At 40.3% G+C, this 19,634-nt stretch overlaps 1 pseudogene; it reads left to right on the top strand.

Moving 5' to 3' along the window:
• LOC132844144 (zinc finger protein 208-like) overlaps positions 1 to 19,177 on the top strand; it is a 106,005-nt pseudogene extending 86,828 nt beyond the window's left edge.
• The last annotated feature ends 457 nt before the right edge of the window (positions 19,178 to 19,634 follow it).

The raw sequence follows: 19,634 nt of genomic DNA, 5'->3' as shown, positions 1-19,634 counted from the left end.
TCCTCAGAATTCATCTTGCAAATATCATATCGTAATATGTCATAAAATGAATAAAACAAGCAGTTTTCAGCACTACAGTGCAGTTGGTCTAATTAAAGGTTTCTGTTTTTCTACCATTTGTCTTTAAGATTGCTTTGAGCTTTAAATTAGTACCTCAGAGTTTGTATAAACTTGTTTGCTTTCTTGAAGCTATTGCTAGACAGTGAAAGCAGCAAAATAAACCTTAAAAAATACAATTTATTTTGTGTGTTTTTTCGATTATTTAAGCACATTTTCCAACCACCTGTGGTTCTTGAGTGTGAACAGATTGACTTTATCTAATAGATGAATCAGTCTCATTATGTGTTATATTACAAAGTTATTAGTGTTTGAGTCTTTTCTATAATCTTTAGTTGCTGCACCGAGAAACCAGCTCTTTCTCTGCTGGATTTATTGGTGCGATTTGCTATACATACAGTATGAACACGAACATGGGGTGGTGCTGTCTTCTGTAGTGTCCCTTACATTAGTACCACAGAAAGACAGCAACTGGAACGACGTCTTCAGTGAACAGCAACTGCATCAGTCCTGAGGGCAATGACTCAGATACACAAACTTCAGTTTTGCTCCAACTTTATCAGGACTTTATCGATCCTTCTTTCACCTATTTTCATTCCAGAACGCACCAGCTGTTTTCAGACAGGAAAAATGTGATGTAGCTCTAAAATTTCAGCTTCTTATGTGAAACACTCTTTATTTGTTTTAAAAATATTCAACCACTGACCATTTATCCCTCTTTCTGATCTAGACTCAAGTGTTGTCCCGCCTTCTGCTGTCTTTTTTCGACCTGTCCTCTTCCTATAAATTTACTTCTGCAAGATTAAAGTAAGATGAAGGTAAATGAGATTAAACTTGAGAATCTGGAACCAACAGAGAGCTCCAGTAGTCTCCAATGGTCATCTGGTACTTTCCACACTGACACGTCTCAGGGACCACTACAGAAAGATGTTCACCAGTGTTCGCAGTGTGGGAAACGTTTCAGTCAAAAGTGCAATCTCAAACAACACCAGCACATTCACACAGGAGAGAAGCCGTATCCATGCTCATACTGCGGGAAGAGATTCAGTCTGAAGAGTACTCTCAAACAACACCAGCGAACACACACAGGGGAGAAGCCATATCAGTGCTCAGACTGTGGGAAGAGTTTCACACAGACAACTCACCTCCAACAACACCTGCGCATTCACACTGGAGATAAACCATATCACTGCTTAGACTGTGGCAAGAGTTTTAGTCGAGTGGGAACCCTCCACATCCACCAGCGCCTTCACACTGGAGAGAGGCCTTATTACTGCTCACAGTGTGGGAAGTGTTTTAGCGAGAGAGGCACTCTGGTACAGCATGTACGAATTCACACAGGAGAGAAACCATATCACTGCTTACAGTGTGGGAAGAGCTTCGTGGGAAAAAGTAATCTCAAACAACACCTGCGCATTCACTCGGGAGAGAAGCCGTATCCGTGCTCATACTGTGGGAAGAGTTTTACACAGAGGGGTAATCTCCGTAAACACCTGCATATTCACACCGGTGATAAACCGTATCAGTGCTTAGAGTGTGGCAAGAGTTTTACACAAGGAACCGATCTCCAGCTACACCAACACATTCACACAGGGGAGAAGCCTTATTACTGTTCAGCATGTGGCAAGAGCTTTACCAGTTATAGTAATTTCCAACAACACCAGCGCATTCACACTGGGGAGAAGCCGTATCAGTGCTCCCAGTGTGGGAAGAGTTTTAGGACACAGAGAAACCTGCAGCGACACCAACAAGTTCACACGGCTGAGAATCAGGACGATTCCACAAAGACTGATAGCTAACTAGTTCAACGCTCTGCACTTATTTTGGGTCAAATGATATCTTTGAACAACTTTGGACATTCTGCTGGTTCATACGATGTATTCCCTTCTAGTTACTCTCATCTGACAGGTTCATGCTTACGAAACTGAGTTATTCCAAAGCATTTTAAATTCATCCAATTAATGAGCTGATTATAGTAAAATCATCTTGATGTATGACTATGTTGAATAGTATTTCTTCTTAAATTCTGAACCAGAGTGGTCACATAGCTGATGTAGAATTGTTAGCCATAAATCAAAAGAAATTGGATAAACTGTTAATTACAAAGTCTGATTTCTACCATATATGTGAATATTTATGTGGATGTCTGTGAATAAGGCGTTCTTGTACTGTGACAGTATGATCAGAGAAATAAAACGCTTCTTAATACGGTTGTAGTTTTCTTAAAAGGAAATATAAAAGGTTTGTTTTATGCTGAAATGTCTCATAATCCTATATAATGGTTTTTGTTGAACATTTGACGTTCAGCACTATGTTGCAGATTACAGTCAAAATCTTTAAGTTTCTGATTGATACCTGCTTACACATAATTATCAGTCTCATATGTGCCACGTGTCTGTTCAAGTATATTCTGTTTAGTTTTCTTTTATTTTCCCTTGGCTCACTGGTTCATGAGTATAACTGTCCTCCAGTAGGTGTCGCTGTGAGCGTCTCGGTCCCGTTCCTCCACACATTGACAAACCGAAGACGACGTTCTGCAGTTTTTCTGATTGATGATCTGAGCTCTCCGACTCTACTAATCATCTTTACATTCAAATATTTCTGACAGGGTTTTACCTCCACAGTTCCATCTGATCCGTTGTGGTGTATTTCAGGTGCTTAACTGTGTTCTGCTGGAAAGGTGAGTGTCCTAAATGAATTTCCCCCCAATTTAGTGTCTCTCCTTGTTGGTGATTATTGTCTGGTGTTTTGTGAGAGACGCCATGTTCAAGTAGGGTTGCCACCCGTTCCGTGAAACACGGAATCTTCCCGTATTTACAGGCAAAATGACTGTTATGTCAAATAACCCCTATGTAAAATAGTGATTTGATACGGGACGCGATTTGTCCCGTATTTTACATAGGTCCACATTATACAGCATCCCATGCAAATCACCCCACCCGCATTGTGTGGCGACGTGTCCTATTCTGCCCCTGATTGGGTAATACTCGTTGCCATCATTGGTTTGATTGGTTCGTTTTAGGGTTACGGGCCGTGAATCACGGCCAATCAGAGTCAGAGGAGGGCAGGACGCCACCTCGCCGGTTCTTTTGACAGAGTCAGAGTGACAGAAAATCCATATGAAACGATGGCATCTCCAGATACCCCCCGCGTCCAGCTCTGAAAGTTTCAGAGCTGAAACGAAAGCGGATGCAGAAGTACAGACGTGAGACGTCTCTTTCAAGTAGCTAACCTGCCTAACATGCTGTCCATCATCAGCCACATCTTAAGCATCCCAGCATCCACTGGTTATGTGGAAAGGATTTTTTCTAGAATGGCAAACAAATGGAGTGACAGCAGGAACAGGTGCTCTGTGGAGCTCATTAGCAGTGAGCTCTTGATCACTTTTAACTTTGAGCAGTCCCGTTCAGAGTTTTACTGTAGCTGTTTGAAAGACAAACAGCTTCTCAGTGCTGCACGGAGTCACAAGAAGTACACTTATAAAAGAAAGTAGGCCTGACATGCTCCAATACTGCACACTACTACTTCTGGTCCGCTGATATTCACTGATACACTGATATACATCCACTGATGTTATTATGTTCATGATGTTCATGGAAGATCTTTTGCAAGTTTGCAAGTTATAATTACTAAGTTATGGATCTGTTAATTTAATAATAAGTTAATAAAATATGGTTCACATCTCACAAGTTCCTCCAAAAGCTTATTTTTTGTGTTCTCAGTCACACTTTGTTGGCGTATATTTATTATTGTCATAGTATATTCAATATGACCACTTAAGTTGTGATAGTGAGAGACTGAGTGCATCTGTTCACACTGATTTCAATAGCAGATATCTTATTATAATGTCCATTGGTATCAATCTTAATATTTTTATGAATACATGTTTTAAGCTATGATATACCACCACTGGCACCCCATCAGGACTGTGGTCATCGTGGCCCGAGGGGTGTGGCCCCCGCTGCGGCTGGCGTCCCTTATTTTTCTGTATTGAAAGTGGCAACCCTATGTTCAAGTGACGTGTACTCACACACACACACGTGTACACACACACACACACATACGCACACGTGTACACACATAGCGAGATAATAGTGTGTTTACACACCCTGTAGTGCACATAGAGAGATAATAGTGTGTTTACACACTCTGTAGTGCACATAGAGAGATAATAGTGTGTTTACACACTCTAGTGCACATAGAGAGGTAATAGTGGTGTGTAGACACTCTATATAATAGTGTTTACACACTCTGTAGTGCACATAGAGAGATAATAGTGTGTTTACAAACTCTGTAGTGCACATAGAGAGATAATGATGTGTTTATACACTCTGTAGTGCACATAGAGAGATAATGGTGTGTTTACACACTCTGTAGTGCACATAGCGGTAATGGTGTGTTTACACACTCTGTAGTGCACATAGAGAGATAATGGTGTGTTTATACACTCTGTAGTGCACATAGAGAGGTAATAGTGGTGTGTACACACACTGTAGTTCACATAGAGAGATAATAGTGTGTTTACACACTCTGTAGTGCACATAGAGAGATAATAGTCTGTTTACACACTCTGTAGTGCACATGGAGAGATAATGGCATGTTTACACACTCTGTAGTGCACATAGAGAAATAATGGTGTGTTTATTCACTCTGTAGTGCACATAGCGGTAATGGTGTGTTTACACACTCTGTAGTGCACATAGAGACATAACGGTGTGTTTACACACTCTGTAGTGCACATAGAGAAATAATGGTGTGTTTATACACTCTGTAGTGCACATAGAGAGATATTAGTATGTTTACACACTCTGTAGTGCACATAGAGAGATAATAGTGTGTTTACACACTCTAGTGCACATAGAGAGGTAATAGTGGTGTGTAGACACTCTATATAATAGTGTTTACACACTCTGTAGTGCACATAGAGAGATAACAGTGTTTACACACTCTGTAGTGCACTTAGAGAGATAATAGTGTTTACACACTCTGTAGTGCACATAGAGAAATAATGGTGTGTTTATTCACTCTGTAGTACACATAGAGATATAATAGCGTGTTTACAAACTCTGTAGTGCACATAGAGAGATAATAGTGTGTTTACAAACTCTGTAGTGCACATAGATAGATAATGATGTGTTTATACACTCTGTAGTGCACATAGCGGTAATGGTGTGTTTACACACTCTGTAGTGCACATAGAGAGATAATGGTGTGTTTATACACTCTGTAGTGCACATAGAGAGGTAATAGTGGTGTGTACACACACTGTAGTTCACATAGAGAGATAATAGTGTGTTTACACACTCTGTAGTGCACATAGAGAGATAATAGTGTGTTTACACACTCTGTAGTGCACATAGAGAGATAATAGTGTGTTTACACACTCTGAAGTGCACATAGAGAGATAATAGTGTGTTTACACACTCTGTAGTGCACATAGAGAGATAATAGTGTGTTTACACACTCTAGTGCACATAGAGAGGTAATAGTGGTGTGTAGACACTCTATATAATAGTGTTTACACACTGTAGTGCACATAGAGAGATAATAGTGTGTTTACAAACTCTGTAGTGCACATAGAGAGATAATGATGTGTTTATACACTCTGTAGTGCACATAGAGAGATAATGGTGTGTTTACACACTCTGTAGTGCACATAGCGGTAATGGTGTGTTTACACATTCTGTAGTGCACATAGAGAGATAATGGTGTGTTTATACACTCTGTAGTGCACATAGAGAGGTAATAGTGGTGTGTACACACACTGTAGTTCACATAGAGAGATAATAGTGTGTTTACACACTCTGTAGTGCACATAGAGAGATAATAGTGTGTTTACACACTCTGTAGTGCACATAGAGAGATAATAGTGTGTTTACACACTCTGAAGTGCACATAGAGAGATAATAGTGTGTTTACACACTCTGTAGTGCACATAGAGAGATAATAGTGTGTTTACACACTCTGTAGTGCACATAGAGAGATAATAGTGTGTTTACACACTCTGTAGTGCACATAGAGAGATAATAGTGTGTTTACACACTCTGAAGTGCACATAGAGAGATAATAGTGTGTTTACACACTCTGTAGTGCACATAGAGAGATAATAGTCTGTTTACACACTCTGTAGTGCACATACAGAGATAATAGTGTGTTTACACACTCTGTAGTGCACATGGAGAGATAATGGCGTGTTTACACACTCTGTAGTGCACATAGAGAAATAATGGTGTGTTTATTCACTCTGTAGTGCACATAGAGAGATAATAGCGTGTTTACACACTCTGTAGTGCACATAGAGACATAATGGTGTGTTTACACACTCTGTAGTGCACATAGAGAAATAATGGTGTGTTTATACACTCTGTAGTGCACATAGAGAGGTAATAGTGGTGTGTACACACACTGTAGTGCACATAGAGAGATAATAGTGTGTTTACACACTCTGTAGTGCACATAGAGAGATAATAGTATGTTTACACACTCTGTAGTGCACATAGAGAGATAATAGTGTGTTTACACACTGTGTAGTACACATAGAGAGATAATAGTCTGTTTACACACTCTGTAGTGCACATAGAGAAATAATGGTGTGTTTATTCACTCTGTAGTGCACATAGAGAGATAATAGCGTGTTTTCACACTCTGTAGTGCACATAGAGAGATAATGTTGTGTTTATACACTCTGTAGTGCACATAGAGAGATATTAGTGTGTTTACACACTCTAGTGCACATAGAGAGGTAATAGTGTGTTTACCCACTGTGTAGTGCACATAGAGAGATAATAGTGTGTTTACACACTCTGTAGTGCACATAGAGAGATAATAGTCTGTTTACACACTCTGTAGTGCACATAGAGAGATAATAGTGTGTTTACACACTCTAGTGCACAAAGAGAGGTAATATTGGTGTGTAGACACTCTGTAGTGCACATAGAGAGATAATGGTGTGCTTACACACTCTGTAGTGCACATAGAGATAATGGTGTGTTTACACACTCTGTAGTGCACATAGAGAGATAATGATGTGTTTATACACTCCTTAGTGCACATAGAGAGGTAATAGTGGTGTGTACACACTCTGTAGTGCACATAGAGAGATAATAGTGTGTTTACACACTCTGTAGTGCACATAGAGAGATAACAGTGTTTACACACTCTGTAGTGCACTTAGAGAGATAATGATGTGTTTATACACTCTGTAGTGCACATAGAGAGATAATAGTGGTGTGTACACACTCTGTAGTGCACATAGAGAGATAATAGTGTGTTTACACACTCTGTAGTGCACATAGAGAGATAACAGTGTTTACACACTCTGTAGTGCACTTAGAGAGATAATAGTGTTTACACACTCTGTAGTGCACATAGAGAGATAATAGTGTGTTTACAAACTCTGTAGTGCACATAGAGAGATAATAGTGTGTTTACACACTCTGTAGTGCACATAGAGAGATAATAGTGTGTTTACACATTCTGTAGTGCACATAGAGAGATAATAGTGTGTTTACACACTCTGTAGTGCACATAGAGAGGTAATAGTGGTGTGTAGACACTCTATATAATAGTGTTTACACACTGTAGTGCACATAGAGAGATAATAGTGTGTTTACAAACTCTGTAGTGCACATAGAGAGATAATGATGTGTTTATACACTCTGTAGTGCACATAGAGAGATAATGGTGTGTTTACACACTCTGTAGTGCACATAGCGGTAATGGTGTGTTTACACATTCTGTAGTGCACATAGAGAGATAATGGTGTGTTTATACACTCTGTAGTGCACATAGAGAGGTAATAGTGGTGTGTACACACACTGTAGTTCACATAGAGAGATAATAGTGTGTTTACACACTCTGTAGTGCACATAGAGAGATAATAGTGTGTTTACACACTCTGTAGTGCACATAGAGAGATAATAGTGTGTTTACACACTCTGAAGTGCACATAGAGAGATAATAGTGTGTTTACACACTCTGTAGTGCACATAGAGAGATAATAGTGTGTTTACACACTCTGTAGTGCACATAGAGAGATAATGATGTGTTTATACACTCCTTAGTGCACATAGAGAGGTAATAGTGGTGTGTACACACTCTGTAGTGCACATAGAGAGATAATAGTGTGTTTACACACTCTGTAGTGCACATAGAGAGATAACAGTGTTTACACACTCTGTAGTGCACTTAGAGAGATAATGATGTGTTTATACACTCTGTAGTGCACATAGAGAGATAATAGTGGTGTGTACACACTCTGTAGTGCACATAGAGAGATAATAGTGTGTTTACACACTCTGTAGTGCACATAGAGAGATAACAGTGTTTACACACTCTGTAGTGCACTTAGAGAGATAATAGTGTTTACACACTCTGTAGTGCACATAGAGAGATAATAGTGTGTTTACAAACTCTGTAGTGCACATAGAGAGATAATAGTGTGTTTACACACTCTGTAGTGCACATAGAGAGATAATAGTGTGTTTACACATTCTGTAGTGCACATAGAGAGATAATAGTGTGTTTACACACTCTGTAGTGCACATAGAGATAGTGTGTTTACACACTCTGTAGTGCACATAGAGAGATAATAGTGTGTTTACACACTCTGTAGTGCACATAGAGAGATAATAGTCTGTTTACACACTCTGTAGTGCACATAGAGAGATAATAGTGTGTTTACACACTCTGTAGTGCACATAGAGAGATAATAGTGTGTTTACACACTCTGTAGTGCACATAGAGAGGTAATAGTGGTGTGTACACACTCTGTAGTGCACATAGAGAGATAATAGTGTTTACACACTCTGTAGTGCACATAGAGAGTTAATAGTGGTGTGTACACACTGTAGTGCACGTAGAGAGATAATAGTGTGTTTACACACTCTGTAGTGCACATAGAGAGATAATAGTGTTTACTCACTCTTTAGTGCACATAGAGAGATAATAGTGTGTTTACAAACTCTGTAGTGCACATAGAGAGATAATGGTGTGTTTACACACTCTGTAGTGCACATAGATATAATGGTGTGTTTACACACTCTGTAGTGTACATAGAGAGATAATAGTGTGTTTACACACTCTGTAGTGCACATAGAGATAATAGTGTGTTTACACACTCTGTAGTGCACATGGAGAGATAATGGTGTGTTTACACACTCTTTAGTGCACATAGAGAAATAATGGTGTGTTTATTCACTCTGTAGTACACATAGAGATATAATAGCGTGTTTACAAACTCTGTAGTGCACATAGAGAGATAATGGTGTGTTTACACACTCTGTAGTGCACATAGAGAAATAATGGTGTGTTTATACACTCTGTAGTGCACATAGAGAGATAATAGCGTGTTTACACACTCTGTAGTGCACATAGAGAGATAATGGTGTGTTTATACACTCTGTAGTGCACATAGAGAGATAATAGTGTGTTTAATAATAATAGAGAGTTAAGCATGGAGAGATGTGACCTTATGCCTAATGTGCAAAGGCAGTTGCTTAAAATTGATAAGTGATGTGGGAGGATAATAGGGGATCTGTTTGATTCTTGTGTTAATGTCTTACCGCTTCTGAAAATTCCTTCCAGAACGCTCAGCTTCCAGACAGGAAAGATGTGTATAAAATTACATAAAATTATAAAATTTGACCATTTTGAACAACTGACCAGTTCCATATTTTCTGATGCTAATATGATTGTTCTGTCATCTCTTGTCCTCTCTTATACATGTCTTAATTTTAACACCAAGAATATCAAGAGATTGGACTAGGATGACATCAGAAGAGATTAAATGTGAGAATCTGGAAACCACAGAGACTGGCCTGAGCTCATCCGGTTCTTTCCAGCAGAACACCTCTCACAAACGAGTGCAAAAAGAAATTCATCAGTGCTCACAGTGTGGCAAGTGTTTCAGTCAGAAATATCATCTTGCCAAACATCACCGTATTCACACAGGAGAGAAACCGTATCAGTGTTCACAGTGTGGGAAAAGATTTGCAAAGAGATGTTATCTAAACAAACACCAGTGCATTCACACTGGTGAGAAGCCCCATCAGTGTTCAGAGTGTGGGAAAAGATTTGCAGAGAGCGGTAATCTAAACAAACACCAGCGCATTCACACTGGTGAGAAGCCCCATCAGTGCTCACAGTGTGGCAAGTGTTTCAGTCAGAAAAATCTTCTTACCAAACATCACCGTATTCACACAGGAGAGAAACCGCATCAGTGCTCAGAGTGTGGCAAGTGTTTCAGTCAGAAAAATCTTCTTACCAAACATCACCATATTCACACAGGAGAGAAACCGCATCAGAGCTCACAGTGTGGCAAGTGTTTCAGTCAGAAAAATCTTCTTACCAAACATCACCATATTCACACAGGAGAGAAACCGCATCAGTGCTCACAGTGTGGCAAGTGTTTCAGTCAGAAATATCTTCTTACCAAACATCACCGTATTCACACAGGAGAGAAACCGCATCAGTGTTCAGAGTGTGGGAAAAGATTTGCAGAGAGAGGTTATCTAATCAAACACCAGCGCATTCACACTGGTGAGAAGCCCCATCAGTGTTCAGAGTGTGGGAAAAGATTTGCAGTGAGAGGTAATCTGATCACACACCAGCGCATTCACACAATAAACAAACCATATCACTGCTCGGAGTGTGGGAAGAGTTTTAATCTAGAAGTCGCTCTCAAAGCACACAAGCACGTTCACACAGGGGAGAAGCCATATTACTGCTCAGTGTGTGGGAAGAGTTTTACCAGTTACACTAGTGTCCAGCGTCACCTGCACATTCACATAGACAAACCATGTCACTGCTCGGAGTGTGGGAAGTGTTTTAATAGAGAAGACACTCTCAAAGAACACAAGCTCGTTCACACAGAGAAGAAGCCGTATCACTGCTCAGAGTGTGGGAAGAGTTTTACCAGGTACAGTAATGTCCAGCGACACCTGCGCATTCACACTGTAGACAAACCATATCACTGCTCGGAGTGTGGGAAGAGTTTTAATAGAGAAAACACTCTCAAAGTACACCAGTGCATTCACACTGGAGAGAAGCCGTATCCATGCTCATACTGCGGGAAGAGATTCAGTCTGAAGAGTACTCTCAAAGGACACCAGCGAACACACACAGGGGAGAAGCCATATCAGTGCTCAGACTGTGGGAAGAGTTTCACACTGACATCTCACCTCCAACAACATCTGCGCATTCACACTGGAGATAAACCATATCACTGCTTAGACTGTGGCAAGAGTTTTAGACAAGTGGGAGCCCTCCACATCCACCAGCGCTTTCACACAGGAGAGAAACCATATCACTGCTTACAGTGTGGGAAGAGCTTTGTGGGAAAAAGTAATCTCAAACAACACCAGCGCTTTCACACTGGGGAGAAGCCGTATCCGTGCTCCCAGTGTGGGAAGAGTTTTGTGGTAAAAAGTCATCTCAAACAACACCAGCGCATTCACACAGGGGAGAAGCCTTATTACTGTTCAGCATGTGGCAAGAGCTTTACCAGTTATAGTAATTTCCAACAACACCAGCGCATTCACACTGGGGAGAAGCCGTATCAGTGCTCCCAGTGTGGGAAGAGTTTTAGGACAAAGAGTAACCTGCAGCAACACCAACAAGTTCACAAGGCTGAGAATCAGGACGATTCCACAAAGACTGATAGCTAACTAGTTCAGCGCTCTACACTTATTTTGGGTCAAATGATATCTTTGAACAACTTTGGACATTCTGCTGGTTCATACGATGTATTCCCTTCTAGTTACTCTCATCTGACAGGTTCATGCTTACGAAACTGAGTTATTCCAAAGCATTTTAAATTCATCCAATTAATGAGCTGATTATAGTAAAATCATCTTGATGTATGACTATGTTGAATAGTATTTCTTCTTAAATTCTGAACCAGAGTGGTCACATAGCTGATGTAGAATTGTTAGCCATAAATCAAAAGAAATTGGATAAACTGTTAATTACAAAGTCTGATTTCTACCATATATGTGAATATTTATGTGGATGTCTGTGAATAAGGCGTTCTTGTACTGTGACAGTATGATCAGAGAAATAAAACGCTTCTTAATACGGTTGTAGTTTTCTTAAAAGGAAATATAAAAGGTTTGTTTTATGCTGAAATGTCTCATAATCCTATATAATGTTTTTTGTTGAACATTTGACGTTCAGCACTATGTTGCAGATTACAGTCAAAATCTTTAAGTTTCTGATTGATACCTGCTTACACATAATTATCAGTCTCATATGTGCCACGTGTCTGTTCAAGTATATTCTGTTTAGTTTTCTTTTATTTTCCCTTGGCTCACTGGTTCATGAGTATAACTGTCCTCCAGTAGGTGTCGCTGTGAGCGTCTCGGTCCCGTTCCTCCACACATTGACAGAAACAGAAGAAGACGTGCTGCAGTTTTTCTGATTGATGATCTGAGCTCTCCGACTCTACTAATCATCTTTACATTCAAATATTTCTGACAGGGTTTTACCTCCACAGTTCCATCTGATCCGTTGTGGTGTATTTCAGGTGCTTAACTGTGTTCTGCTGGAAAGGTGAGTGTCCTAAATGAATTTCCCCCCAATTTAGTGTCTCTCCTTGTTGGTGATTATTGTCTGGTGTTTTGTCACTGTGAGAGACGTCATGTTGAAGTGACGTGTACTCTCACACACACACACACACACACACACACGTGTACACTAGTGATGGCGAAGTGAAGCTTTCTTGAAGCAGTGAAGCTTTCAACCCAATTGTATCGGCAAAAGGTTCATTACTCGAAGCTTTTCAAATCAGAGCTCGATGAGGACCTCTGCTGGTGAAAGCGCTATCACAGAATGTTCCACAACCAAACAACGTATTAATTTTAGAAGCAGAAATTAATGGATTGACAAATTAAGGATAGATTAATAAATAAATGAATCAATATATTAAATACAATAATGTACGCTTTGTTTAAATTTAACTTTTTGTACTATTTGTATGCAGCACAGCTGCAAATGCTTTGGTAATACAAATGTACAGTTTTTGACATGCCAATAAAGCACACTTAAATTAAAATTGAGAGAGAGAGAGAGAGAGAGAGAGAGAGACTTTGTTCCTATTTTGATGATAATAAAATAACAGCAGCCCGTTTAAACCACTTAATTGTTTTAATAATTAAAACTGAAACAAGTGAATAAAATTAAAAGTAGGCTTTAACCTTGGCTGTTGGCTACATCTTGGACAGATGATCTGGCTCTGTCATGCTTTGCACGAAAATTCCTCAAATTGGATGATGTATTATGTCACTTTGTAGAAGCCAACATTCTGTTTTCCTATTTCAGCTTAGACAAAAATGTATAAAATGTAATGCGGCCTAGAGCTTTCAAGCCACATGCACCAAATTCGGATATGTTGTAGACGCTGGTCTGAAGTTTGTTGCTATTACTTTTCTAAGCGATCCGAGTACCGGTACTTCTGGTACCGGGTCTCAAAGTTGCCTTTTTTCCCATAGACTCCCATTATAAATTTTGGAGGTTTATAACTCGGCAAGCTTTCGAACTATCTACACCAAACTCGACCAGCTCCTTTAGGGTGATACTCTGAACAAACTTTTAAATTGGTGTACTGACTGGACTTTCGATTGTCCCGCAGCCCCGCCCCAAAATATGCAAAATCAAAAAACTTTTTACAACATTGACATGTGACATATCAAAACACTCAGAACAATGAGGGGAACTTCCTCACAGGTATTCTGATGACGTCACGTGACATCACGTGATGCCAAGTGAAAATCAAAAATTAGCACAACATGAGCATGTGACATATCAAAACACTTAGACCAATGAGGGGAACTTCCTCAGGAGTATTCGGATGACGTCACATGCTCGTCTCCACTTGCCTCCAAATGTTTTGGCACCCTATCTTTCTGTCCACTTGCTTCCAAAAGTAACACTGACCCTTATGTCCACTTGCCTCCAAAAAGCACCGGCCTTTGCGAATACTTACCTTGTCAAAGCCAACATCAAAGTTTGTCGCGATGAACTTTACAAATCTAGTTATGTTGGCTTTGTAGAAGCCAACATTCTGATTTCCTTTATAAGCTTATTATTATTATTATTATTATTATTATTCTTAGCCACAAATTTATCAAGAGTAACTCGTCCTAGGGCTTTCGAGCCACATGCACCAAATTCGGATATGTCGTAGACCCTGGTCTGAAGTTTGTTGCTATTACTTTTCTAAGCGATCGGAATTCCGGCATTCCCGGTACGGAAGCTCAAAGTGGCCTTTTTTCGTATCCACTTCCATTATAAACTTTGGAGGTTTATAACTCGGCAAGTTTTCGAGCGATTTACACCAAACTCGGACAGGTTCTTTAGGACGTTACTCCGGACAAAGTTCCGGACTCGGCGTTCCGACGGAACTTTCGGTTTTCCCGTAGTCGACGATGGAACGTCCCATAGACTTGAATGGGGAATTCCTAAAATTCCTCTAAGCTCTCACACACGCAGCGTGCGCAGAGCTCAGGCACGGCTTCTCTCCTGTGTTCTATGCAGTATAATAATAAGTAGAATCCCATAATGACTGCAGTATTGACATGAAATGTCCAAACCCTCAGTAGCCACTTTTTGCCAAAAGTATTGGCACCCCACCGGGTATTCTGGTGACGTCACGTGTAGCCCCGCCCCCAAAATAAGCGAAATCAAAAATTAGCACAACATGGACATGTCATATATCAAAACACTCAGCCCAATGAGGGGAAGTGCCTCATGTGTATTCTGGTCACGTCACGTGAGGTCACGTGTATAGCCCCGCCCCCAAAATAAGCGAAATCAAAAATTATCACAACATGGACATGTCATATATCAAAACACTCAGCCCAATGAGGGGAACTGCCCCACGAGTATTTTGGTCACGTCACGTGACGTCACGTGTAGCCCCGCCCCCAAAATAAGCGAAATCAAAAATTAGCACAACATGGACATGTCATATATCAAAACACTCAGCCCAATGACGGGAAGTGCCTCACGTGTGTTATGGTCACGTCACGTCACGTGTCGTCACGTGAAAATAAAAAATTAGCACAACATGGACATGTGACATATCAAAACACTCAGCACAATGAGGGGAACTGCCCCACGCGTATTTTGGTCACGTGACGTCACGTGTAGCCCCGCCCCCAAAATAAGCGAAATCAAAAATTAGCACAACATGGACATGTGACATATCAAAACACTCAGCACAATGAGGGGAACTGCCCCACGTGTATTTTGGTCACGTCACGTGACGTCACGTGTAGCCCCGCCCCCAAAATAAGCGAAATCAAAAATTAGCACAACATGGACATGTCATATATCAAAACACTCAGCCCAATGAGGGGAAGTGCCTCACGTGTATTCTGGTCACGTCACGTGAGGTCACGTGTATAGCCCCGCCCCCAAAATAAGCGAAATCAAAAATTATCACAACATGGACATGTCATATATCAAAACACTCAGCCCAATGAGGGGAACTGCCCCACGAGTATTTTGGTCACGTCACGTGACGTCACGTGTAGCCCCGCCCCCAAAATAAGCGAAATCAAAAATTAGCACAACATGGACATGTCATATATCAAAACACTCAGCCCAATGACGGGAAGTGCCTCACGTGTGTTATGGTCACGTCACGTCACGTGTCGTCACGTGAAACTAAAAAATTAGCACAACATGGACATGTGACATATCAAAACACTCAGCACAATGAGGGGAACTGCCTCATGGGTATTCGGATCACGTCACATGCTCATGTCCGCTTGCCTCCAAAAGTATTGGCACCCTAGCGATCCAGTAGCTTTCACAATCTTTCTGTCCACTTGCCTCCAAAAGTAACACTGACCCTTATGTCCACTCGCCTCCAAAAATCACCGGCCTTTGTGAATACTTGCACCGTCAAAGCCAACATCAAAGTTTGTCTCGAACTTTACAAATCTAGTTATTATTATTATTATATTTTCTTCTTAGACAAAAATTTATCAAGAGTAACTCGTCCTAGGGCTTTCGAGCCACATGCACCAAATTCGGATATGTCGTAGACCCTGGTCTGAAGTTTGTTGCTATTACTTTTCTAAGTAATTCCGGCATTCCCAGTGTCGTCACGTGAAAATAAAAAATTAGCACAACATGGACATGTGACATATCAAAACACTCAGCACAATGAGGGGAACTGCCCCACGTGTATTTTGGTCACGGCACGTGACGTCACGTGATGTCACGTGAAAATCCAAAATTTGCACAATATGGACATGTGACATATCAAAACACTCGGCACAATGAGGGGAACTGCCTCACGTGTATTTTGGTCACGTCACGTGATGTCACGTGTATAGCCCCGCCCCCAAAATAAGCGAAATCAAAAATTTGCACAACATGGACATGTGACATATCAAAACACTCAGCACAATGAGGGGAACTGCCCCACGTGTATTTTGGTCACGTCACGTGACGTCACATGTATCCAAACATCGCTGAATTGTTGTATTGGCAATTTTTCATAAACAAGATTTATTTTGGCTTACCCTTACAATAAGCAGTCTTTACAGCTGTTTTGTATTATAATAAAGGGCATATAGGCTATAGGGCAGTGGTGGCTCAACTGGTTAAGGCTCTAGGTTGTTGATCAGAGGATCAGGGTTCAAGCCCCAGCACTGCCAAACTGCCACTGCTGGGCCCTTGAGCAAGGCCCTCAACCCTCCCTTGCTCCAGGGGCGCTGTATCATAGCTGCCCCTGCACTCTGACCCCAACCACCTCAGTTGGGATGTGTGAGGAAAAGAATTCCACTGTGCTGTAATGTATATGTGGTGATGATAAAAGCTTCTATGCCACCCGTTCTATCATTAAATCCTGGTTGGACTTTTAAACGATTCCTATTCATGTTCTAACTTTTTCTAGGAGCTGGAATTTTAATTGGCCTATAATTTTACAATGTTTTTAACTTCTTAGCAAAGCAGAATGTAATCCAAATAACTTTGTGTTTTTCTGAAACAATGTTCCAGAATCTAATGTTAGAACATGTAGTGAACATATAGTGAACATACAGAATTAAAGTTCCCCAGAACACATTAATCAGCTTACAGAAAATGAAAGCTCTTTGGTGTCTCTGAAGTTCATGTAAGTAAATTAATTAAACGAGTAAATTAATCTAAATGAATTATTCTTAAAATGAAATTGTTGATTAATAGACTTTTTTTTGTTGTTGTAGGTTTCTGTAGTAACATCCTGGTGCAAGTCTTCTCCTGCGGTCATCTTTGCTGCCTATTCTAAATTTAACTCTCCAAGAAAGTCAAGAATTAGGATGAAGACAGCTGAGAATCTAATACCTGTTAGAAGGTCCAGTAGACTTCAGACATCTTCTGGGTCTTTTAGCTCATCAGTTATTGAGGTGTTGAAAGTTCATCAGTGCTCACATTGTGGGAAGGGCTTCACAAATAAGAGTAATCTTCGGCGACACGCACAAATTCACGCAGGAGAGGAAGCGTTGCAGTGTTTAGACTGTGGGAAGAGATTTTTTCAGAAGAATAGGTACCAAATACACCAACGCATTCATGCTGGGGAGAAACCGTATCAGTGTTCGGTCTGTGGGAAAGGTTTTACTCAAAACTATAGGTGCAAAGTACACACGCGCATTCATACAGGAGAAAAGCCGTACAGCTGCACGGAATGTGGTACATGTTTTAAATACTTTACTTCGCTGCAAAAACACAAACGCGTTCACACAGGAGAAAAACCGTATCAGTGTCTGGAGTGTGAAAAGAGCTTTTCACACAGATGTAATCTCCTAATTCACCAGCGCATTCACACAGGAGAGAAACCGTATCACTGCTCAGAATGTGGGAAGGATTTTAGACAAAAGTGTAATTTCAAAATTCACCAACGTTCTCATACTGGAGAGAAACCGTTTAGCTGCTTGGTGTGTGGGAAGGGTTTTATATGCAGCACTCAACTCCATGCTCATGAGCGTGTTCACACTAAACTGAAACCGTATCAGTGCCTGGAGTGTGACAAGTGTTTTTCATACAGCTATAATCTCCAGGAACACCAACGCGTTCACACAGGAGAAATGTATTCTTGCTCAGACTGTGGAAAAAAATTTACACTAAAGTCTAATCTCCAAACCCACCAACGCATTCATACTGGAGAGAAACCGTTTTGCTGCTTGCAGTGTGGGAAGAGGTTTAGAAGTAACGGTCAGCTCAAACTACATATGCGTGTTCACACTGGACTGAAACCGTATCAGTGCCCCGAGTGTGGGAAGTGTTTTTCACTCAGATGTAATCTCAAGGTGCACCGACGCATTCACACCGGAGAGAAACCGTATCACTGCTCAGACTGCGGGAAGACTTTTTTACAAAAGAGTGCTTTCCAAATTCACCAACGCGCTCACACTGGTGAGAAACTGTATTACTGCTCACAGTGTGGGAAGAGCTATAGTAGACGCGAACACTTTAAGAAACACAAGAACGTTAACACGGCTGATAATGAAAATGTCCTGCTCTGGTCATCAAAATAAATATTGTAAGTCAAATATTTGAGATCTGTAATACATTATGTAGAACTTGGTGTATTGCTTGGTGTGTGTGTTACACGGAACTGATTTCATAGTGTTTTTTATTTTGTAAATGCATACTGATTTTAGACCTATTAAGACTATAAGTCTTTCTACCTTTCACCAGTGTCAAATCAGTGTTCTCACACATCTAACTAAATAAACACAGTGTAAACACAATATTCTGTCTCCCAGAACAAAAGTAAACACGTGTTTATTTTCTGATATAAAGGGACTACCTCAGTGTGACAGTATTTTTTTAATAACACAGTTTAATACTTTTTTAAATAAACAGAAAACTTTTTTTGAAAATATTTTTTGTTTCCTGCTCTTAAGAAAGCTCATCTGTCCCCAGGGATTTTAATAAGTTTCTACCACTGCATCATCGAGAACATCCTGACTAACTCAATCACTGTATGGTACGGAGTCTCCACTGAATGAGAACCACTTCCATCAAGAATGAGAACCACTCTTTGCACTTCTGGTAGATGCTAAACTGCATTTCGTTGCTGTGTAAATGTACTTTGCAATGACAATAAAGTTCTATCTGTCTAGCTATATACGCTTGTCCTGCCTACACTGAAAACGAATACATTCTGTGTTTTACTGCTTCATCCTTCAGCATTCTGCCTGAAATGTGCCCAATTTAGCAAGCTAGCTAATTTAGGGAAGCTAACATAGAAATTGCAGATGTTTACAGACACTTCAAGAAACATAAGTGGCTGATAATGAAAATGTCCTGCTCTGGTCATCGGAAAAAATATTTTAAGTAAAATATTTGAGCAAATTAGTTTAAATAAAAAAAATAATCTGTACTAAACGTATATGTTAAGATGAGCTGAGTTAGCTAACTACACAGAGATGATGATTATCATTATAACATCTCACCTGACACAGATCCTAACTGTCAATCAGACATCATGTGACTCTCACTGAACACTATGTAGTTTAATAAAGCTAGCCAGTCACTGCTTCTTAGAAAAATACACCAGAAATTGATTGGAGTTTAAAATAGCG

This window comes from Tachysurus vachellii, chromosome 4 (assembly GCF_030014155.1).
Source record: "Tachysurus vachellii isolate PV-2020 chromosome 4, HZAU_Pvac_v1, whole genome shotgun sequence".
NCBI classification, from domain to species: domain Eukaryota; kingdom Metazoa; phylum Chordata; class Actinopteri; order Siluriformes; family Bagridae; genus Tachysurus; species Tachysurus vachellii.
Note: the sequence above shows the minus strand (reverse complement) of the source record. Positions and strands in the feature narration are given on the sequence as shown.